At 41.4% G+C, this 25,579-nt stretch overlaps 3 non-coding genes and 1 pseudogene across 3 annotated transcripts; 3 read left to right on the top strand and 1 right to left on the bottom strand.

Moving 5' to 3' along the window:
- Nucleotides 1-508: 508 nt before the first annotated feature.
- Nucleotides 509-9,231, top strand: LOC118901929 (annotated as a pseudogene).
- A 10,930-nt stretch (nucleotides 9,232-20,161) lies between these two features.
- Nucleotides 20,162-20,233, top strand: TRNAQ-CUG. The gene has a single exon. It is a non-coding gene; the product is annotated as a tRNA-Gln (tRNA).
- A 2,083-nt stretch (nucleotides 20,234-22,316) lies between these two features.
- Nucleotides 22,317-22,390, top strand: TRNAN-GUU. The gene has a single exon. It is a non-coding gene; the product is annotated as a tRNA-Asn (tRNA).
- A 2,280-nt stretch (nucleotides 22,391-24,670) lies between these two features.
- Nucleotides 24,671-24,834, bottom strand: LOC118887045. The gene has a single exon (XR_005017869.1). It is a non-coding gene; the product is annotated as a U1 spliceosomal RNA (small nuclear RNA).
- Between the last annotated feature and the right edge of the window lie 745 nt (nucleotides 24,835-25,579).

Raw genomic sequence — 25,579 nt, 5'->3', positions numbered from 1 at the left:
CTCATTGTTTCACCTTCCCATTAGCAAGACATGTTCTTGTCTTGTACTACATGCCCCTCCTCTATGCTGCTATAATATCCAAAGGTTAGGACAGTTGCCACATTCTGATAAAAGTATCTGTTTTTGAGCACTTATTTCCTACCAATTTGAGGTTCTCAAGGAGAACTTGACTGACTCTGTGACTCCAGTGCCTAGCATGGAGTCAGGAAATTAAGTACTCAATAAATATTCATGAAACAATGTGTATAAAAACCTTTGTAAACTGCAAGTACAGAAGAAAATGATTATTACTATACTTCTTTACATGCAATGGTCCTTTTTCCTTAGCCCCTTCTGATCCTATGAAGAAGATCCATTAAGGTAAAATTCATTATACATCTTCAAGCATCTTTCATTCCTGCTAATCCAAAAGTTATTTGGTAGGCATCTACTGTAAGGACAGCCCCAAGGTTGAATTCTGAGGTATGCAGCAGAGCCTCATGATTACATCCTCCTCTCCCTGGAGGTGATGCTCCCCAGCAGTATAGATGAGCCCTGGGTCCATCCTGTGGACCTCCTTGGCCAGGTGCACAATTCACTGTGGGGTAAGCTACTCAGGCCACACTGCTCAGCTCGGGCTGCCCCTTAAGGAGTTGGATATTGTTGTAGGCATTTCTTATTTTCCCCTCAAACTTTCCTAACCTAGCCTGAATACTGTCCTTATTCTCATCCCCTTTGGCTACCAAGAGACTACCATCAGCTCATCCTTCAACATGCTTTTATAATTCTCTAAACATGTAGACACTCTTCCAGCTAGTTCCTCAGTGATATGTTCTCAGGGCATAGGCTAAGCATAATGTTTATTCAGCAAATACATACACCAAGGACTATGGCCTGGTCTTGACTGCAGTTCCTAATGACCGTTTAACACACACCGAGTTCATCACAGCTCAAAGAAACTGTCAAGCGCACGAGATAAGACCAAGGCCTGACTGACTCAGCTGGCAAAAATACAATGAGCCACTTTTAGATGCAGTTTATTACTTACATAGACAGTGAAAAAAGAGTAGTCAAACGTACCAGCTCCCTGGGCCGTTGTCTTATATACCAAAAAGTACAACACCAAAACAAAAGGGGCTGATGACTGCAATGTGAGTTGTAGGACACCCACTGCTGAAGAGCCAATTCTAGACTGGAACTAATTGGTTTTGTAGTCTCAGCTGTACCTTGAGAAAAGCAGGCAGAAAGCATCATATCTCATCGAAACCTGGTAGGTGTTGATAACCTATCTCATGAGAGACTAGCAGGGGAAACAGGGAGACTAGTGGGATCTTCAAGGCAACTTCTCACAAGCCTCCCATCCTCTTGCATTCCAGAGGATAAAAATGCATTCTGCTAAAACTCAGATTAGCTGCAATTTAAGCCTGTGTGAACTATGTGAATACAAAGAAGGTTTCCAGGGCACCATGGCAGGGCTGTTCCTCTATAGGAAACTTGCAAAACTGGAAAAATGAAGGACAATAACCTAATTTTATAGATGAAGAAACTGAGACTTACAAAGATTAAGAAACTTGCTAGAGTTCCCACAGCTTGTTGGTGGCAGAGGTACCTTTATAAATCTGGGAACCTCAAGACTTCCAGGTTAGTGCTCTTTGCACTGTGCCACACAGCTTCATATTAGAATGTCAGAGTGGAATAAACAGTGATTTTCTCACTTTTAAGATGAAAAAATCAGAAGATTCCTGCCCAGGAAAAATATATTCTCATGGATTCCATGGGTCTATTTTTTATGCTCAGTCAGCTTTCAATCCCTAGCTGATGAAACTAGATGAAGGAACACATAAATAATAATTAACACTCATCACAATTACAATATATTTAGTAATTATCTATATAATGTTTGGCTGTTAGAAGACAATCTTTGTGTGTGTAGGACCTGTCTTGTTCCCCCCATGTCCTTACTATACAAGTCCCTGCCCCATAGAATAGTCAATAAATACTTGTTGAATGAATGAATAAAAGTCAGTATAAACTTTTATTTTATTAACAGCTAATTTTTACCAATATTCCTTAGTTCCAAGTGTATTCCTCACAAAATCCTTTACTGGGGCTGGATTGAAGAAATAAAACCATGGATTTGGAAAAGATATTATTGGATTTGTATACCAGATCTACCACTAACTAAATATGCAATAGTAGACAATTTCTTTAATCTCTTTGAGCCTCATTATCCCATTTTACAAAATAGAGAATATAACATTATGTATAGATCTTTTGGATGATTTTAAATATGTGTATGTGTTTGTGTATGTATGTGTGTGTGTGTGTGTGTGTGTGTGGCTAGACAGACAGACAGACAAACAGACAAACTACTAGGTTCAGTGTCTGAGAAGTCACTCAATTAATATGAATTCCTTATTCTCCAATCCTTGGTGCACTGGCTGCAGACCTAGGGATCATTTACACCAAAATCACATGAGGAACTTGTTAATAATCTCTGGGCATAGGAATAGGGCACAGGACCCTTCTTTCTTCCACAAATTTCCTAGGTAATTCTTATACCACCACTGAAGAAGCAAAGTAAATAGGTAGTTCAAAATCTGAAGAATTATCTCCTGGATGATCAGTGATTAGCTCAGCCCCTAAATTAGGTTTCTCAGGAATCTACAGTCTCAGAACAGGGAGCTTAGTGACTGGTGTGACATCAAGGAAAAATGCTTTGAAACATGGGAATGGGGAACAGAATAACTAGGACAAAGTTTCTCAATAAGAAGGAAGAAATGACAGGTGTTGAAACAATATCGGGGTGAAGGAGGGAAAGAGGCACATGTATTGTTTGAGAAAAGATATTCGAAAAAAGCCCACTATTTTCAAGACATAGACTATAAAAAGCAAAGCTCAATGATAACTCCTTGACAGGTAAGGCTGTGCATTAGGGAGATTCTATATTTTGTATTATCAGAGATCCTCAAGACTGTGGGAAAAATTAAACAAATTGGTGTTTTAGGTCAGTAACTCTGGGAAATAAAGAAAATAATCCATCATGATATCTTCATATGGTTCAATTGTAGTTTGAATGTGGGAACAAAGCTGCATTTTACTTGTCCAAAATATCACACACGTAAGTCTGTTTAGAACTTAAGCCAGGCAAGCTATTTCGTGATGATTCAGGATAAAAGGACTGGCATTAAGAATGATGACATGGGAGATTGGTTCAAGAGGGTGGAGTAGAAGGATGTGCACTCACTCCCTCCTGTGAGAGCACCAGAATCACAACTAACTCCTGAACAATCATCGACAGGAAGACACTGGAACTCACCAAAAAAGATACTCACATCCAAAGACAAAGGAGAAGCCACAATGAGACAGTAGGAGGGGCAAAATCACAATAAAATCATATTCCACAACTGCCGGGTGGGTGACTCACAAACTGGAGAACACTTATATAACAGAAGTCCACCCACTGGAGTGAAGGTTCTGAGCCCTACATCAGGCTTTCCAACCTGGGGGTCCGTCAACAGGAGGAGGAATTCCTAGAGAATCAGACTTTGAAGGCTAGCGGGATTTGATTGCAGGACTTTGACAGGACTGGGGGAAACAGAGACTCCACTCTTGGAGGGAACACACAAAGTACTGTGTGCATCGGGACCCAAAGGAAGGAGCAGTGACCGCATAGGAGACTGAACCAGACCTACCTGCTAGTGTTGGAGGGTCTCCTGCAGAGGCAGGGGTTGGCTGTGTCTCACCATGAGGACAAGGACACTGGCATCAGAAGTTCTGGGAAGTACTCCTTAGTGTGAGCCCTCCCAGAGTCCGCCATTAGCCCCACCAAAGAGCCGGGTAGGCTCCAGTATTGGGTTGCCTCAGGCCAAACAACCAACAGGGAGGGAACCCAGCCCCACCCATCAGCAGACAAGCAGATTAAAGTTTTACTGAGCTCTGCCCACCAGAGCAACACCCAGCTCTATCCACCACCAGTCCCTCCAATCAGGAAACTTGCACAAGCCTCTTAGATAGCCTCATCCACCAGAGGGCAGACAGCAGAAGCAAGAAGAACTACAGTCCTGCAGCCTGTGGACAAAAACCACATTCACAGAAAGATAAACAAGATGAAAAGGCAAAGGGCTATGTACCAGATGAAGGAACAAGATAAAACCCCAGAAAAACAACTAAATGAAGTGGAGATAGGCAACCTTCCAGAAAAAGAATTCAGAGTAATGATAGTGAAGATGATCCAGGACCTCAGAAAAAAAATGGAGGCAAAGATCAAGAATATGCAAGAAATGTTTAACAAAGACCTAGAAGAATTAAAGAACAAACACCTAGAAAAATTAAAGAACAAACAAACAGAGATGAACAATACAATAACTGAAATGAAAAATACACTAGAAGGAATCAATAGCAGAATAACTAAGGCAGAAGAATGGATAAGTGACCAGGAAGACAGAATGGTGGAATTCACTGCCACGGAACAAAATAAAGAAAAAAGAATGAAAAGAAATGAAGACAGCGTAAGAGACCTCTGAGACAACATTAAACACAACAACATTCACATTATAGGGGTCCCAGAAGGAGAAGAGAGAGAGAAAGAACCCGAGAAAATACTTGAAGAGATTACAGTCGAAAACTTCCCTAAAATGGGAAGGGAGATAGCCACCCAAGTCCAGGAAGGACAGAGAGTCCCCAGCAGGATAAACCCAAGGAGAAACACACCAGGACACATAGTAATCAAACTGACAAAAATTGAAGACAAAGAAAATTATTGAAAGCAACAAGGAAAAAACAACAAATAACATACAAGGGAACTTCCATAAGGTTAACAGCTGATTTCTCTGCAGAAACTCTACAAGCCAGAAGGGAGTGGCATGATATATTTAAAGTGATGAAAGGGAAGAAACTACAACCAAGATTACTCTACCCAGCAAGGATCATATTCAGATTCGATGGAGAAATCAAAAGTTTTACAGACAAGCAAAAGCTAAGAGAATTCAGCACCACCAAACCAGCTCTACAACAAATGCTAAAGGAACTTCTCTAAGTGGGAACCACAAGAGAAGAAAAGGACCTATAAAAATAAACCCATAACAATTAAGAAAATGGTCATAGGAACATACATATCGATAATTACCTTAAACGTGAATGGATTAAATGCTCCAACCAAAAGACACAGGCTCACTGAATGGATACAAAAACAAGACCTATATATATGCTATCTACAAGAGACCCACTTCAGATCTAGGGATACATACAGACTGAAAGTGAGGGGATGGAAAATGATATTCCATGCAAATGGAAATCAAAAGAAAGCTGGAGTAGCAATACTTATATCAGATAAAATAGACTTTAAAATAAAGAATGTTACAAGAGACAAGGAAGGACACTACAGAATGATAAAGGGATCAATCCAAGACGAAGATATAACAATTGTAAATATATATGCACCCAACATAGGAGCACCTCAATACATATGGAAACTGCTAACAGCTATAAAAGAGGAAATCGACAGTAACACAATAATAGTGGGGGACTTTAACACCTCACTTACACCAATGGACAGATCATCCAAACAGAAAATTAATAAGGAAACACAAGCTTTAAATGACACAGTAGACCAGCTAGATTTAATTGATATTTATAGGACATTCCATCCAAAAACAGCAGATTGCACTTTCTTCTCAAGTGCACATGGAACATTCTCCAGGATAGATCACATCCTGGGTCACAAATCAAGCCTCAGTAAATTTAAGAAAATTGAAATCATATCAAGCATCGTTTCTGACCACAGCGCTATGAGATTAGAAATCAATTACAGAGAAAAAAATCTAAAAAACATAAACACATGGAGGCTAAACAATACGTTACTAAATAACAAAGAGATCACTGAAAAAATCGAAGAGGAAATCAAAAAATACCTAGAGACAAATTACAATGAAAACATGATGATCCAAAACCTATGGGATGCAGCAAAAGCAGTTCTAAGAGGGAAGTTTATAGCAATACAAGCCTACTTCAAGAAACAAGAAAAATCTCAAATAAACAACCTAAACTTACACCTAAAGGAACTAGAGAAAGAAGAACAAACTGACAAAATTCAACACCCATTTATGATAAAAACTCTCCAGAAAGTGGGCATAGAGGCAACCTACCTCAACATAATAAAGGCCATATATGACAAACCCACAGGAAACATCATTCTCAATGGTGAAAAACCAAAAGCATTTCCTCTAAGATCAGGAACAAGACAAGGATGTCCACTCTCACTACTATTATTCAACATAGTTTTGAAAGTCCTAGCCATGGCAATTAGAGAAGAAAAAGAAATAAAAAGAATACAAATTGGAAAAGAAGAAGTAAAACTGTCACTATTTGCAGATGACATGATACTATACATAGAGAATCCTAAAGATGCCATCAGAAAACTACTAGAGCTAATCAATGAATCTGGTAAAGTTGCAGGATACAAAATTAATGCACAGAAATCTCTTGCATTCCTATACACTAATGATGAAAAATCTGAAAGAGAAATTAAGGAAACACTCCCATTTACCATTGCAACAAAAAGAATAAAAGACATAAAGACATGTATGCAGAAAACTATAAGACACTGATGAAAGAAATTAAAGATGATACCAACAGATGGAAAGATATACCATGTTCTTGGATTGGAAGAATCAATATTTTGAAAATGACTATACTACCCAAAGCAATCTACAGATTCAGTGCAATCCGTATCAAATTACCAATGGCATTTTTTACAGAACTAGAACAAAAAAAATCTTAAAATTTGTATGGAGACACAAAAGACCCCAAATAGCCAAAGCAGTCTTGAGGGAGAAAAACAGAGCTGGAGGAATCAGACTCCCTGACTTCAGACTATACTATAAAGCCACAGTAATCTAATCAATATGGTACTGGCACAAAAACAGAAATATAGATCAATGGAACAAGATAGAAAGCCCAGAGATAAACCCATGCACCTATGGTCAACTAATCTATGACAAAGGAGACAAGGATATACAATGGAGAAAGGACAGTCTCTTCAATAAGTGGTGCTGGGAAAACTGGACAGCTACATGTAAAAGAATGAAATTAGAACACTCCCTAACACCATAAACAAAAATAAACTCAAAATGGATTAGAGACCTAAATTTAAGACTGGACACTATAAAACTCTTAGAAGAAAACATAGGAAGAACACTCTTTGACATAAATCACAGCAAGGATCTTTTTTGATCCACCTCCTAGAGTAATAGAAATAAAAACAAAAATAAACAAATGGGACCTAATGATACTTAAAAGCTTTTGCACAGCAAAGGAAACCATAAACAAGATGAAAAGACAACCCTCAGAATGGGAGAAAATATTTGCAAATGAATCAACAGACAAAGGATTAATCTCCAAAATATATAAACAGCTCATGCAGCTCAATATTAAAAAAATAAAGAACCCAATCCAAAAATGGGCAGAAGACCTAAATAGACATTTCTCCAAAGAAGCCATGCAGATGGTCAAGAAGCACATGAAAAGCTGCTCAACATCACTAATTATTAGAGAAATGCAAATCAAAACTACCATGAGGTATCACCTCACACCAGTTAGAATGGGCAGCATCAGAATATCTACAAACAACAAATGCTGGAGAGGGTGTGGAGAAAAGGGGAACCCTCTTGCACTGTTGGTGGGAATGTAAATTGATACAGCCACTATGGAGAACAGTATGGAGGTTCCTTAAAAAAATAAAAATAGAACTACCATATGACCCAGCAATCCCACTACCTGGCATATACCCAAAGGAAACCATAACTCAAAAAGACACATGAACCCCAATATTCATTGCAGCACTATTTACAATAGCCAGGTCATGGAAGCAACCTAAATGCCCATCAACAGACGAATGGATAAAGAAGATGTGGTACATATACACAATGGAATATTACTCAGCCATAAAAAGGAACAAAATTGGGTCATTTGTAGAGACGTGGATGGATCTAGAGACTGTCATACAGAGTGAAGTAAGTCAGAAAGAGAAAGAAAAATATCGTATATTAACACATATATGTGGAAGCTAGAAAAATGGTACAGATGAACCGGTTTGCAGGGCAAAAATAGAAACACAGATGTAGAGAACAAACCTATGGACACCAACGGGGGAAAGTGGCAGGGGGGGTGGCAGTGGTGGTGGTGTGATGAATTGGGAGATTGCGATTGACATGTATACACTAATATGTATAAAATGGATAACTAATAAGAACCTGCTGTATAAAAAAATAAAATTCAAAAAAAAAAGAATGAAGACATGAAAAACAAAATGATCACAAGATTATAATTTTAAAAATTCTCCAGGGAAAGTGCACAGCTGCCTCTAGATCCTGGAAAGATGACAAAGGTCTTATCTTTTAGAAGATTTGAGCTTTGGGAAGAAGATGTGAGATAAAATGAGAAAAAGGAAAGAACAAAGTTCCTGAAATAGTGGTCAAATGGTAGAAGTTTAAGAGTTAATTAGTGAATATGCTTCTATGGTTGGAGATGGTAGTTGGACAATATGTGAATAGGTAATGATTGTAGCCCTAGGCTATGGTCAGTATGCCTTGGCATTGTTTTGCCTTCAGGAGTTGAAGTTTCCTGGCAGTCACAGAGTCAAGTGAAATCTGACGCCATGGAAAGATATAATGATGTTGTATAGCTATGTGACCCAATTTTACAAGAAGATCCAGCTGATACTTCTATAAGAAAACATAAAATTGAAATTCAAAAAGCCCCTGGGGAAATGTGGAAGCTGTTCAGAATTAACATGAATGAGTATTTAGAAGAATCTGGGTTGGGGACCAAGAAGCATAGCATAAACTTGTAGAACTATATACATCAATGAACACAATTATGCAAAGAAGCCTTTAGTTTAGAGAAGCTTATGGTGACAAATCCACACAACACACCCTGTCAGATCTAGGGATGCTGTCAGCCGGAAGCTGAAGTTAAATATAACCAAGGTAGACTTGAAAATCTTGACTTTTCAGCAAAATATGTTGACAGGCATTGAAACTGTTCAACAGAAATATAAGAGCTTTATTTGGGCTTAAGTGTATGCAAGTCATATTGCTTCTGATCCAAAAGCAAAAACAAGAATGGAAAAGAAGAACATGAAATATGTTCATTGGGAAGATAGTCAAATAACAGGTTGAAAATAAGAAGGAAATCAAATATTCTCTTTCACCAGTTGAAGACATGTCAGAAACATTGTGAATCACTGTCTAAGGTTAAGTCAAGCTCTTGCATGTTAGATTTCACAACTGCTCAGTTGAATTTATTGGCCTGTAACTTACTAAATGCATAAAGCTATTTATAGTAAATCTGTGCAAATAAGGCAGTTGTATGTGGGTGGAGGGGGGGAGGGAGAGGGAGAGGGAGAGAGAGAGAGAGAGATTGAACACCATGTTACCTGCATACCCCCAATCATGAATGCTCTCAAACTCCCTATGTTAGCAAGGAAGACATAACTTAATGGCTTAATTGGTACAAGTCTCAGGGTAATCACTGATTAAATTCTAATTAATTTGTTTTCTGTATATTTCTATAGACAACTGCACTCTTAGCCATACTGAGATTATTGGTTATAATATAGAATTATCCAGAGCCATTCAGTCTTTTCATACACAGTGATTTTTGCTTTTCCCTTATGCAATGTCCCTCCTACAAACTACAGATTAGAAATTGAGGCTTCTGAAAGAAACATCAAAAGAGCCTCAGTAAAAGACTGTATCTAGTCTTCTTAACTGTTAATAGTACAGGAAATAGACTCATGGGTACAGCTTCCAGTGTAAGCTAACATCATCACCTCAGACAGACACTTGTCAGACTGTGCAAGTGACTCCAACTTGTACAAGGATTCCTGCAAGGATTTCCAGGACTCTTTTACCCAGAAGCAGATGACTTTGTAAGGAAGTAGATTACTTACCCAAGATCAACAAAACATGAATTAATTACTGGGTCTAAATGTACCAAAAGAGCAGCTCTACCCACCACCAGAGCCTCCCATCAAGCCTCTTAGATAGCCTCAACCACCAGAGGGCAGACAGCAGAAGCAAGAAAAACTACAATCCTGCAGCCTGTGGACCAAAAACCACAGTTACAGAAAGATAGAGAAGATGAAAAGGCAGAGGGCTATGTACCAGATGAAGGAACAAGAAAAAACCCCAGAAAAACAACTAAATGAAGTGGAGATAGGCAACCTTCCAGAAAAAGAATTCAGAATAATGATAGTGAAGATGATCCAGGACCTCGGAATAAGAATGGAGGCAAAGATTGAGAAGATGCAAGAATTGATTAACAAAGACCTAGAAGAATTAAAGAACAAACAAACAGAGATGACCAATACAATAACTGAAATGAAAACTACACTAGAAGGAATCAATAGCAGAATAACTGAGGCAGAAGAACGGATAAGTGACCTGGAAGACAGAATGGTGGAATTCACTGCTGCGGAACAGACTAAAGAAAAAAGAATGAAAAGAAATGAAGACAGCCTAAGAGACCTCTGGGACAACATTAAACGCAACAACATTCGCATTATAGGGGTCCCAGAAGGAGAAGAGAGACAAAGGACCAGAGAAAATATTTGAGGAGATTATAGTTGAAAACTTCCCTAACATGGGAAAGGAAATAGCCACCCAAGTCCAGGAAGCGCAGAGAGTCCCATACAGGATAAACCCAAGGAGAAACACGCCGAGACACATAGTAATCAAAGTGGCAAAAATTAAAGACAAAGAAAAATTATTGAAAGCAGCAAGGGAAAAACGACAAATAACATACAAGGGAACGCCCATAAGGTTAACAGCTGATTTCTCAGCAGAAACTCTGCAAGCCAGAAGGGAGTGGCATGATATACTTAAAGTGATGAAAGGGAAGAACCTACAACCAAGATTACTCTACCCGGAAAGGATCTCATTTAGATTTGATGGAGAAATCAAAAGCTTTACAGACAAGCAAAAGCTAAGAGAATTCAGCACCACCAAACCAGCTCTACAACAAATGCTAAAGGAACTTCTCTAAGTGGGAAACACAAGAGAAGAAAAGGACCTACAAAAACAAACCCAAAACAATTAAGAAAATGGTCATAGGAACATACATATCGATAATTACCTTAAACGTGAATGGATTAAATGCCCCAACCAAAAGACATAGACTGGCTGAATGGATACAAAAACAAGACCCATATATATGCTGTCTACAAGAGACCCACTTTAGACCTAGGGACACATACAGACTGAAAGTGAGGGGATGGAAAAAGATATTCCATGCAAATGGAAATCAAAAGAAAGCTGGAGTAGCTATACTCATATCAGATAAAATAGACTTTAAAATAAAGAATGTTACAAGAGACAAGGAAGGACACTACATAATGATCAAGGGATCAATCCAAGAAGAAGATATAACAATTATAAATATATATGCACCCAACATAGGAGCATCTCAATACATAAGGCAACTGCTAACAGCTATAAAAGAGGAAATTGACAGTAACACAGTCATAGTGGGGGACTTTAACACCTCACTTACACCAATGGACAGATCATCCAAAATGAAAATAAATAAGGAAACAGAAGCTTTAAATGACACAATAGACCAGATAGATTTAATTGATATATATAGGACATTCCATCCAAAAACAGCAGATTACACGTTCTTCTCAAGTGCGCACGGAACATTCTCCAGGATAGATCACATCTTGGGTCACAAATCAAGGCTCAGTAAATTTAAGAAAATTGAAATCATATCAAGCATCTTTTCTGACCACAACGCTATGAGATTAGAAATGAATTACAGGGAAAAAAACGTAAAAAAGACAAACACATGGAGCCTAAACAATACGTTACTAAATAACCAAGAGATCACTGAAGAAATCAAAGAGGAAATCAAAAAATACCTAGAGACAAATGACAATGAAAACACGACGACCCAAAACCTATGGGATGCAGCGAAGGCAGTTCTAAGAGGGAAGTTTATAGCTATACAAGCCTACCTAAAGAAACAAGAAAAATCTCAAGTAAACAATCTAACCTTACACCTAAAGAAACTAGAGAAAGAAGAACAAACAAAACCCAAAGTTAGCAGAAGGAAAGAAATCATAAAGATCAGAGCAGAAATAAATGAAATAGAAACAAAGAAAACAATAGCAAAGATCAATAAAACTAAAAGTTGGTTCTTTGAGAAGATAAACAAAAGTGATAAGCCATTAGCCAGACTCATCAAGAAAAAGAGGGAGAGGACTCAAATCAATAAAATCAGAAATGAAAAAGGAGAAGTTACAACAGACACCGCAGAAATACAAAGCATCCTAAGAGACTACTACAAGCAACTTTATGCCAATAAAATGGACAACCTGGAAGAAATGGACAAATTCTTAGAAAGGTATAACCTTCCAAGACTGAACCAGGAAGAAACAGAAAATATGAACAGACCAATCACAAGTAATGAAATTGAAACTGTGATTAAAAATCTTCCAACAAACAAAAGTCCAGGACCAGATGGCTTCACAGGTGAATTCTATCAAACTTTTAGAGAAGAGCTAACACCTATCCTTCTCAAACTCTTCCAAAAAATTGCAGAGGAAGGAACACTCCCAAACTCATTCTATGAGGCCACCATCACCCTGATACCAAAACCAGACAAAGACACTACAAAAAAAGAAAATTACAGACCAATATCACTGATGAATATAGATGCAAAAATCCTCAACAAAATACTAGCAAACAGAATCCAGCAACACATTAAAAGGATCATACACCACGATCAAGTGGGATTTATCCCAGGGATGCAAGGATTCTTCAATATACGCAAATCAATCAATGTGATACACCATATTAACAAATTGAAGAATAAAAACCATATGATCATCTCAATAGATGCAGAAAAAGCTTTTGACAAAATTCAACACCCATTTCTGATAAAAACTCTCCAGAAAGTGGGCGTAGAGGGAACCTACCTCAACATAATAAAGGCCATATATGACAAACCCACAGCAAACATCATTCTCAATGGTGAAAAACTGAAAGCATTTCCTCTAAGATCAGGAACGAGACAAGGATGTCCATTCTCACCACTATTATTCAACATAGTTCTGGAAGTCCTAGCCACAGCAATCAGGGAAGAAAAAGAAATAAAAGGAATACAAATTGGAAAAGAAGAAGTAAAACTGTCACTGTTTGCGGATGACATGATACTATACATAGAGAATCCTAAAACTGCCACCAGAAAACTGCTAGAGCTAATGAATGAATATGGTAAAGTTGCAGGATACAAAATGAATGCACAGAAATCTCTTGCATTCCTATACACTAATGATGAAAAATCTGAAAGAGAAATTATGGAAACACTCCCATTTACCATTGCAACAAAAAGAATAAAATACCTAGGAATAAACTCACCGAGGGAGACAAAAGACCTGTATGCAGAAAACTATAAGACACTGATGAAAGAAATTAAAGATGATACCAACAGATGTAGAGATATACCATGTTCTTGGACTGGAAGAATCAACATTGTGAAAATGAGTATACTACCCAAAGCAATCTACAGATTCAATGCAATCCCTATCAAATTACCAATGGCAGTTTTTACAGAGCTAGAACAAATCATATTAAAATTTGTATGGAGACACAAAAGACCCCGAATAGCCAAAGCAGTCTTGAGGGAAAAAAACGGAGCTGGAGGAATCAGACTCCCTGACTTCAGACTATACTACAAAGCTACAGTAATCAAGACAATATGGTACTGGCACAAAAACAGAAACATAGATCAATGGAACAAGATAGAAAGCCCAGAGATTAACCCACGCACCTATGGTCAACTAATCTATGACAAAGGAGGCAAAGATATACAATGGAGAAAAGACAGTCTCTTCAATAAGTGGTGCTGGGTAAACTGGACAGCTACATGTAAAAGAATGAAATTAGAATACTCCCTAACACCATACACAAAAATAAACTCAAAATGGATTAGAGACCTAAATATAAGACTGGACACTATAAAACTCTTAGAGGAAAACATAGGAAGAACACTCTTTGACATAAATCACAGCAAGATCTTTTTTGATCCACCTCCTAGAGTAATGGAAATAAAAACAAAAATAAACAAATGGGACCTAATGAAACTTAAAAGCTTTTGCACAGCAAAGGAAATCATAAACAAGACGAAAAGACAACCCTCAGAATGGGAGAAAATATTTGCAAACGAATCAACGGACAAAGGATTAATCTCCAAAATATATAAACAGCTCATTCAGCTCAATATTAAAGAAACAAACACCCCAATCCAAAAATGGGCAGAAGACCTAAATAGACATTTCTCCAAAGAAGACATACAGACGGCCACGAAACACATGAAAAGATGCTCAACATCACTAATTATTAGAGAAATGCAAATCAAAACTACAATGAGGTATCACCTCACTCCTGTTAGAATGGGCATCATCAGAAAATCTACAAACAACAAATGCTGGAGAGGGTGTGGAGAAAAGGGAACCCTCTTGCACTGTTGGTGGGAATGTAAATTGATACAGCCACTATGTAGAACAATATGGAGGTTCCTTAAAAAACTAAAAATAGAATTACCATATGACCCAGCAATCCCACTACTGGGCATATACCCAGAGAAAACCGTAATTCAAAAAGACACATGCACCCGAATGTTCATTGCAGCACTATTTACAAAAGCCAGGTCATGGAAGCAACCTAAATGCCCATCAACAGACGAATGGATAAAGAAGATGTGGTATATATATACAATGGAATATTACTCAGCCATAAAAAGGAACGAAATTGAGTCATTTGTTGAGAAGTGGATGGATCTAGAGACTGTCATACAGAGTGAAGTAAGTCAGAAAGAGGAAAACAAATATCGTATATTAATGCATGTATGTGGAACCTAGAAAAATGGTACAGATGAGCCAGTTTGCAGGGCAGAAGTTGAGACACAGATGTAGAGAATGGACATATGGACACCAAGGGGGGAAAACTGCGGTGGGGTGGGGATGGTGGTGTGCTGAATTGGGCGATTGGGATTGACATGTATACACTGATGTGTATACAATTGATGCCTAATAAGAACCTGCAGTATAAAAAAACAAACAAACAAAACAACTAATACTAAACTTTCATTGGGTTATTTGTATGGAAATATGTTAATATAAATGTTTCAGACATTACATGAAATTTCTAAAAATCTTATATTTGTATTTGTATGGAAATATGTATGGAAATATGTTAATATAAATGTTTCAGACATTACATGAAATTTCTAAAAATCTTGTATTTGTATGGAAATATGTATGGAAATATATTAATATAAATGTTTCAGACATTACATGAAATTTCTAAAAATCTTATATGTTCTGGTATAATGTTGTAAATAATAATCCTAGTTATTACTTTAAAATGTATATCTCAGAAATAACTAATTTTCTTGTCAACTGCATTATTATGAACTTTCATCAAATCTTTAACCGTGGTCATTTTTAAGTCTTTTGTCATTTACAGACAGTTCTGGGTGTACTCTGATGCTTTTGCAAATATGTTCCTATAAAAGGGTTTCATCTTCAAGAAATTCATGGAAAAGACTCTGACAAGTACAGGTTTCTGGTAACTGACTGTACTGCTGAACTGAATGAATAAGCATTTTCAGAACTCTAATGAAAAACTGATGAACTCATAAAAGTGCTAACAAAAGATCAAGATGGAAAAAAAATTGATTACATGGGACTGAGTGAACTGATGAGGATGAGTATAATTTTTGTGACTTTCTGTCTGAATTAAAAAAAAAAAATCCAACAAGGACTCAGAGGCAAAGAATATACAAATCAATTTTGCACTGCAAAGTAAAGGAGCTGTTACAGTGCAGGATTACTGGACTGAATGTCAATATTATGACATAGTATGAGTGTGTTTCATGTTTGGTAATTGCAATCATTGTTGCTTTTGTTGTGGTCATCCATGTACAATGCTTGGTGTCAGTCTATTTATCTCTTGTAAAAATAAAATACAGTGTGTGTGTGTGGAAAAAAATAAAATAAAATAAAGGAAAATGCCAAAAAAAAATGTACCAAAAGAACTAATCAAATTGTGGTTAATATTCTCTCTTTAGTGTGCATATGAGAAAACCCCTTTTCTTTTTAATATACCTTGACTCCTCAATTTAACAGGGTCTATTTGTACAAACTGAAATGAAACATTGTTGAAATGGTATTTTATGATACCTGAGTCTTTGGAATACTGAAAAGACATCCTGGGGAAGTCTTACTATAGACTGTAAGGTAATTAAACATCAAGAAATTTTAAGAATAATGACTCTATAGAAAATAATATGGGAAATTCCCTGGTGGTCCAGTGGTTGGGACTCCATGCTTCCACTGCACGGGGCACGGGTTCGATCCCTGGTCGGGGAACTAGGATCCCACATGCCACGGTCAAAAAAAAAAAAGTATGTGTTGATTGGCTTACAAAACTATTCAGCATAATGTAACAATGGTTAAACATAATGGAAAATGCTTTTATTAAATTCCTTTACTTTTCATGATCTTGTAGTTACTTACAAATATTCAGTAAGAATCCTTATTCTTCCTACCAGAACATAATAATATATTATATTGTAATTACACTGTAATATATGACCATGCCACAGATCTTGTTAAATTTGGTGTGCAAACTCACTTTAAGGCATAAGAGCCATACTTCACTTATAGAACTGATGCCTACAAAGTCCTTTCAGAAAAATGGTCCCTTACCTGGTATACGGCTTATGGAATCCCAGGCTTACAGATACTAAAAGATGTCCCTTTCTATAGGCTACAACATTGACAAGTATGGGGATCTTAGGGAAAGAGGACCCATACAGTTTTAGGTGCAGCAGATAAATCCTGGTAGAGGTAGTCTGGATAATTATTAGTTCTTGATCTCAGTAAAACTGATAAGAGAATAAAATACTTCTTGCATTCCCTCCAAACTAAATGACAACCTCAGAGGCTTTACAAGGCTTCCAGAAAGAAGTTAACTCATAGCCTTAGTATCTAATTATATTAACTATATGTTAACAAGGATGTTTATGAGCATTAATCAACATTTCTTTTTACAGCTATGCAAATAAAACTTGTCAAATAAAAGAAAAATTCAAAATAATTGTATTGAACCAGAAAATTGCCAACCACTTAGGTGAATGGAACCATGCCTTACAGGTAGAAATTTGACTACAGAGAGGAACTAGGGTAGTAAAACTGACATTTTGCCCTTTCACCATTATGAATAAACATGTACACCATCTGCAGTCAAGAAAATAAACACATCTAGAACCTGAGATAAACAAAAAACCTGTGGTCACCCAGTTTAGCTTTGGTCCCCCCCCCCAAAAATGAAAATTTAATCATTTCTTGTAAACATGCACTCTAACAAACAACCTTATTTTTCCTTCCACACTTATTAACTGCTATTCTTCTATAAAATACAGCTTTCCCTCCTCCATCTTTTCTTTAAGTATAGCACATGGATTATACTATGTGTATACTACATATATATTATATGGAGTCCTCTCTCATTCAGTATGTTATAATCATTATTCTTTTTGATGCTCCATTGGTCTCCAACTTAAACAGGGGAACTTTTCAGGCTGGCTTCTGTGATCTTTTGACATGTCTCTACTAGTCTTTGGACACAACAAAATGTTGCAGGCTCACTTATACTTTTCTTCCCCAACACAAAATCAGGCATTTCTACAAGGGATCCCAGACAAATGGTATCTAGAAACTGACTACTAGATGAGCTCATTGCTGTGAGGTATCACTGCTTCTAGACCTTATCAGTGGGTATCATTATGTAATAGGGAAGAACAAATTTGACTTCAGATTGGATCTGGTTCTTTTACTTTAACCTTTGTATTCTATTGCTTTCGCTACAAGTTAATAACTAAAAGAATGTTGCCTATAGCCTGAAATATACAAGACAGCCCATTCTCAAGGCTCTGACCTTTAAAAGGCATAATGTCTTGTTGGAGGTTTATAGGAACACTGTGATCAGACCTACTCAGACAGCTGCAAGAACAAAGGATTCTGGCACCAAGAAATTTTCAATAATCAATCACTTTCCCTCCCCTTTCAGTAGAAAAGAAGCCTGAATTCTAAATCCATAAGATGGTTCTTTGGGACATTAGTCCGCCATCTTCTCTGTCTGCTGGCTTTCTGAATAGAGTCACTTTTTCTTGTCCCAACAACTCACCTCTCAATTTATTGGCCTGTTGTGCAGCACACGTTAGGAGAGCTTGGACTCGGTAACAATTAGTTGATATGGCTATCTCCAATTCCAGTCCAACACTATAAGGTTCTTCCTCAGCTCTTCCCATTTCATCATTTTGTCCTCCATCTTCCAAGTTGATAACCTTGATTCCTGACAATATCAACATTTTTACTTATTTGCTCTATCCTACTATACACACAAGACAGCTTCAGAATTATTATACCAATTCTATGACCAACCTTAAACCTATTAAGTAAAGTTCAAGATGTCTTTAGGATATATCCCACTGTGGGTGTACAGACAAGCACTGCTTTCAAAATTTACTTGAATTAATTATATTCTATGTGGTTATATTATCATTTGATATATAATTAAATTCTTTTGTTCTGCTTTTATTTTTTAATTTTAAGGTTAGCTTTTTCATCCTCTTTTGGAATATGTAAAACAGTGACATCGTTTAAAAAATGAAAACTGTAAGATACACTTAGAAAAAATCCCCTCCCATCTCCATATCTTAGACTCCATTCCTGTGCAACCCTAGATAAAAACATTTTCATTAGTTTCTGGCCTATCCTTCCTGCAAGATAAGCATATCTATTTCCCATTTTCCTTACATAAAAGATAGCATCCTGTTGAGATAGGCTGGGACCTAGGACCCTTTACTGGAGTGCTTGCACCTGGACAAACATCTCCTAGAGCAACAGAATACAAAGAAACTATAACGGACTAAAAATAACTGCACACCTTCACTGTTGGGACAATTATGAACAATACGCTACAAAAAGGCCACAAACCAACTGCCATTTCTGACCCATTCATCTTTCTTCTGCCTGAATCCTAAAACATTAGAAAGTTGCTTTTTCAAGACCCGCTTGTAGCCAAAAGGGAGGAGCATACTTTTTTCCCTCCATTAATCTATTTTAGTCGGTAGTTTGTCAGACTTTTAATTTCAAGGTCTTGAGTATCGCCCAGCGTTCTTTGAATTTTCTGGTATCTACTGCACCCCATCATTGTGCGCGGTACCGGATGTAGCCACGAGGGGGCGATATGAGCCACTGATTTGTCCCAATTGAAGGCCTAAAGAAGAGTGCTGACGGTTCACTTTCGAGGCATTTGACCAATCACGCAGGAGCTGCGCCGAACCCAAAGTTCTTCATCTTGGAGTCACTCCGGCTCCAGAGTGGTCCCGGGCGGGCAAAAGGCCTCGAGCACTGGCTACGGACGCTCAGCCACTCCCTCGAGCAAAGTCCCCTAAAGGGTCCTGACCCGAGAAGCAGTCGGGCTTCTCGCGTTGATGGAAAATGTTCCTCACCTTCCTGTCAGACTGTGGCCGCTCTTCCCCATGTTCTGATAGCCTGAGCTGTGTACTGGGGCGGGCGCAGGGAAAGTGAGGACGAGTGATAGCAAAGCAGATGCAGGAAGCGGGAAAGATGAGGAGGAAGACAGCAAGGAACGCAGGGAGGAGAGAGGGCTCTCGAGAGTAGAATCGGAGGCGGAGGAGGAGGAGGAGGCAATCCCACGAAGTCCCAAGGGCTGTTCTGAGGGTCTTCAGAGCTCCCACGGCAGCGGGAAGAGGACACTTGGAGAGAAGAGGAAAGGAACCTTTTTTTTTTCCTCGCGGGAATTTTACCTCAGGGCAGAAAACTCTAGAAATGCCGGCAGAGCAGGTGGATTTGGGGGAGCCCTAAAAGCCCTTCCCTGTCGCTCACCCCGAATGGATTTCATCTCATTCCACGACAAACAAACCTGAAGAGACGGCCGAGGGCAGGCGAGTCAGGCGCCTCCTGGCGTCGCGGAGGAAGCGGGCTCGGGGCGGGGTGACGTGAGCGCCGGGCGGGAGGCCGCTCCTGGGCCCGCGGGGCTGTGCGCGACCTGGCTCAGCGGCGGCAGCAGTGGAGCGGCCGGCAGAGGGTTCCATGGTGTAATGGTGAGCACTCTGGACTCTGAATCCAGCGATCCGAGTTCAAATCTCGGTGGGACCTTTCTGTTTAGTTAGAAAAAGGGGATTTTTTACTCCTCAGATGGGACGTGCTTTCCCGCTCCCGCGTCCCCGACAGGCGCTGTCCGCGCGCTCCACGCGGACGTGGGGGGCAGGTGAGGGGACGAGCCCGCGGCGTCCCCGCTGGACCCTGGCGACTCTGACCGTCGCGGGCCATCGGAGGCCCCGGCCCCGCCGCCCAGGGGCGCAGCGACCGAGCCAGTGCCGCCCCCTCGTCGGGTCACCCTGGGTCTCGGGGGCGAAAGACAGAGGCTGCGCCCACTGAGTCCTGCTCCGCGAGGGGGCTTCGCCCCGCACGTCTTGCAACTAACTGCGCGGTTGTCCCTGTGAGTAAATGGTCGCGGGGCGGGGCTGTGACGTCGCTGAGCAGCCAGGGTGACAGCGTCTTAGCTTTCGGGTCGAGGGTTCCAGACCTGGATGGGAAGTACTGTATTGTATTCAGGTGCCCTATTTTATTCAGAATTTTAATTGATCCTATTCCAGTTTATTCCCATTTTATTCAGAATTTCTCGCTTCTAAGTCTCCATTGGACACGAAAAGGCACTATTAGGCTAAGATTTGAACCTGGGCTCCAGGAAATCTCATCCTTTCATCCCAAGCTCAGCCAGAAAGAGGAGCCCGGGCTGCGGATTCCGGCGTCTGGGGAGAGCAGGGATCCCTGACCCACCTCCACCCAGGCCTTTGAGACACGTGCAGATCTTATACTCAAGGCTAGACTATAGTGAATATGCCTTGTTTGGTTTGATTTGAGTTGGGAACCACATTCATTTTTTTAAATCATTATAAAGTTAATTTTTAAAAGGTCGCCTCTAGACGTTGAAAACACAATGTAACAAATGAACCCAGCCAAATGCTCCCAGACAGAGGAGAAGGTTGTTCTTGGAGCCGCAGGCGCTCTCCTCAGGGTGGGCGTCACCGGGAGCGTCAGCGAGGGCGCAGCTGGAGGGAATGCTGACTCCAGGCCTTGGGGGTCTCGGGCGGAGTCTGGGCGTCCTCAGAACGTGGAGTCCTCCGGTGAGGTGTGCGCCTCGCCACCTCGCCCGCCTGCTCTGTGGCCAGTAGGGGGCAAGGCACCAAGTCCAAAAGGTAGAACCATACGGTGTTGCCGGTGGTGATCAGGCACGGGAAGTCCGTTTTGTTAGGATTCGAATTCAGACCCAAGCAGGCAGGCTCCCATCACCGCACCAATCACACCACGACCACTGTGCTCCACCGGGGACCTACGGAGCTGTGGTCGGATCCACGTTAGCGCAGCCGTCTTTCTCCTTTGCAGCTTTCCTCCTTCACGCCTCTCAGACCGGACACCTGCGCCCGCAGGCTGAGGCCGCAGCACCGCCTTGGGTGGGGAGTTCAGAGCCGGTCGGGGTGGTGCCCTCCTGGCCTCTCTAGGACTTTTATCTGGTTCTAAATCAGCTGCTAGAAGAAAGGTTTTGAAGAACAGCTGATCTGAAAAATCTAGGTTCCTCGAGGACTAAAACCTTACAGGTGGCATAAGAATTCTTGGTCTACCCCCCACCCCTGGCCCCGGCGGCGGAATGCATCCTCCGCGAGGCATTTATTGGGCGCCTGCTGGATGCCAGGCCCTACTCCGGGCGAGGGGCTGCCTGGTGAGCAAACTCCGGGTCGTGCCTCGTGGAGCCCTTCTCCGGAGGCGCCCAGAGCGGGCAGAACGGTGGGGACACAGCCGGTTGCTGTCCTTCCCCCGTACGACCAGCCGGGTCTGGAGGGGGACTTGCGGTGAGCGCGACGGGTGAGGCCGATCACGAGTGGGAAATGGAGGACTTGAGGCCGAGAGAGGCGGCAGTCGTCTCGTGTAGAGGGGCCGCTTTCGAGGCGGCCAGGAGCAGGCGAGGATGGTCGTGGGCGCGGCGTTGCTTCGTCTGAGCCCCCAGCTCACTCGGGCTCGGTGTCCACGGCCGGACATGCCCGATGACAACGCTCAGTGTCTCCGGCGCCGGCGAGGTTGGACAAGATAGAGACATTTGAATCTCTTTTCCGCTGGGGTTGGAGGGGACGGGGAATACATTCTGATTCCAGGATGTTACAAGAAAGCTTCGCAGCGGCTCGTCTCTGTGGCGCAATCGGTTAGCGCGTTCGGCTGTTAACCGAAAGGTTGGTGGTTCGAGCCCACCCAGAGACGAACTTGGTTCTTCGGATCTGATGAGCGTCTCAACTGTCGCTTTTATGCATCTGCCCTTTCAGTTCCTCCCCAGCGCCCCTCTCCCGGAATCTCCACCCAGCTGATCTCGGCCTGCTCCCAGTTTTTACCTGGTGCCCCTGGTCTCTCTGCACCACGTGGAGGGCTGCCCTCACTAAGTCATCTGCCTTGTACGTTCCAGGACAACTGCCAGAGGATGAAGGCACACGCACACGGGTGGCGGCAATCCCTTACTCAAGCTGCGACGTCGGAAATCACGCTCCAAGGCACCACCCGCGCGGAGTATCCACCGCCCCATCTTAGGACGCCGCCGCCCTTCCATTTGGGACTGTCGCTTTCTACGTCAAGTGATCTGCAAAGTCAAGGCAATTCCTATTCAAAATTTTTTCTTCTGCGTTTTCGAATTGCTCGCTGTTAATCCCTTGCAGTACGTTTCCTTTACAGACGGTGTAGTTTTCATCTCTTTACGTTAGAGTGGGACTTTTTTTAATGTTTCCCGTGTGTACATTTAACTGTTGGAACTTACGGAATACAGGTGGAATAAATGTTTTAATGTCCTTCTCTGGTGATTATAACATCTGTATCAGCTCTGGGTGATTTGCAAATGACCGATGTGTCTCTGCATTATGGGTCATTCCTCCTGCCTCTTTGGATACCTCAAGATCGCTGATGGAACGCCACGCACTGTGGGATGTTGCCTTGTTGGAGACTGGACAGTTGTGTGTTCCTGTAAACGCTGAACTTCGTTCATGGATGTAGTAAATTACTTAGAGTTTGATCGTTTCTGGTCTTGCTTTTATGATTTGCGAAGTGGTTCCGAGCAGCGCTCAGTCTGGGGCTAACTAGTTTTCGCTACTCAGGCAAGCTATTACCGCGTACTCCAGCCCCTGCCCTCATGAATCACGATTTTTCTTGTTGTTTTTCCTTTTAGTCTATCTGCTTGGGGAAAGCACTATCTGTGTGAGTCTCTTGTCTTGTCAAAGATTTCTCCGGACCTTGGGGAGTTTCCTCCTAGGGCCGCACTGCTCAGTACTGTGCTGCACGATGAACAGAACTCCTGTGCAGTTCTGTTTTACTTTCAGCATCTCTCTCTTCTCTGTGAGTCTGTCCTGTGGACGCTAGTTCCTCCGGCCTCCCTGCACTGTAAAGCTCCGTGTTCTTAACTGAACAAGGTCCACTGGGCTCCTTTTGCCCTCGGGTGCGTCGCTTGGAAACTCCCCAGGCAGTAAACTGGACCCATAATTCCGCATCCGTGAAGGATTATTCACTACCGTTTTTCATCAGACGCCCAGTCTTTTTAGTAAATTACTTTCACTGATCTTCTCCTGCGTTGGGTCTCTGTTGCTCCGCGCGGGCTTTCCTCTTATTGCGGTAAGCAGTAGCGGTGGCGGTGGTTATTAGTCATCGCGGTGCTTCTTAACGCAATGGCATGTCTTGTTGCAGAGCAGGTCTTTCCCGCCCGCAGACTACAGTAGCTTCGACACGGGGACTCCTGCAAACTCGCGCTCATGTCCCCTGCGTAGCCTGCTGGATTCTTAATCACTGCACTACCAGGAAAACCCGGAGAGCCAAACACCGGAAATCCTTTGTTCCCTGTTCCCAGGAGTTGTTTGCTGTTCAAAGCCTAACATTAAAAAAAAGAAAATCTGTGGAAATACAAAGTAGTTTTTGCAGAAATTCTTTAAGTACTAAGGCAATTTTTCGAAACTTTCATCTCCAAAGAACCAACCCAATTGCACGAAAAGTTCATACACGATTCTCCACAGCGAAAAAATCAGTACGACTAGCACCCACCACCCCATACAACTGGGATTCTTTTAAGGTATTTTTCCAAAACACGAGAAAAAAAATTAACAGGACATACAAGACCCTTACGTTTGTTTCCCTTATTTAATAATCTACACAAACTAATTCTACTGTTCGGGCTTCCCTGGTGGCGCAGTGGTTGAGAATCTGCCTACCAATGCAGGCGACACGGGTTCGAGCCCTGGTCTGGGAAGATCCCACATGCCGTAGAGAAACTGGGCCCGTTAACTACAACTATTGAGCCTGCGCGTCTGGAGCCTGTGCCCCGCAACAAGAGAGGCCGTGACAGTGAAAACCCCGCGCACGGCGATGAAGAGTGGCCCCCGCTTGCCACAGCTAGAGAAAGCCCTCGCACAGAAACAAAAATCGAACACGACCAAAAAAAAAAAAAGAAAGAAAGACTGATATTATCTGTTTAAAAAAAAAAAAAAAATTCTACTGTTCAACAGCAATTGCGGGGGGAAAGCGCGCACGCAGTCCCCCACTACCACAAATTTTGCAGTCGAGTTTCTCCCATTTGGAGAAATCGCAGGCGTCAGCACACCCCCAGTGCAATGGGTGCGCCTCATCCTGGGAAAACCACCTTCATGATCATGGTATCTCCCCTGCCAGGTAAGTATGAACTGCTTTTTCCCCGCTCCCCCGTACAGCCTTAGATTCCTACACTGTACACACACGCTCCCTACCCACCCTCCGCCCCCACCCCCCTTCCACGCCTCTCAGCCCCTCCAAACGACTCTTCTAATAAAATCCAAGCAACTTCTTTGGAAAACTTCCACAGCCCGGGAAGTGGCTCGCGAGGAACTGTACCCCTGCGCTGCAAGATTTACATAAGCCAAGCCCCATTCCTGACCTCTAAGGCGGCTCCTCTCCTCCAACCCCCGCCCTGTCCCCGCCCTGCCGAGATGACCAATGGGCGGGCCGGCTGCTGAAGGGGGAAGTGACGTCACCATGTCCACCCACTTCGGGAGCCCACCAAGCGGCGGTAACTTATCCTTTATCTGAGATACAGCCGGATTTTGCCACTCTCCTCGAATTCTTACCTTTTGTCCTGCGTTACACGCCGGGGAAAGGAATTCTGGGGTCGTGTGTTACGCTGATCCAAAAATTTTTTAAGTAATAATGAAGTTGTAAAACAATGGATACAAGTATATATTTATGTATGTCTTGTGTATAAACATACAGATTTAGGGTTACATCTCAGAGTGCTACTCGGTGTATTTTCTGTGCACGTCCTTCCTACTTCATTCTCATGGTATCCCAGGGACCATGTTTTTCCTTTCCCCACCATACAGAATACAAGAAATGAAGATTCTGAAAATGAAGCTGATGACCAAGATAAGGGATAGATAGATGACGTGTTTG

Source organism: Balaenoptera musculus, chromosome 1, assembly GCF_009873245.2.
Source record: "Balaenoptera musculus isolate JJ_BM4_2016_0621 chromosome 1, mBalMus1.pri.v3, whole genome shotgun sequence".
NCBI lineage: Eukaryota > Metazoa > Chordata > Mammalia > Artiodactyla > Balaenopteridae > Balaenoptera > Balaenoptera musculus.
The sequence above is the reverse complement of the archived record's forward strand: the minus strand, read 5'-3'. Positions and strand labels throughout refer to the sequence as shown.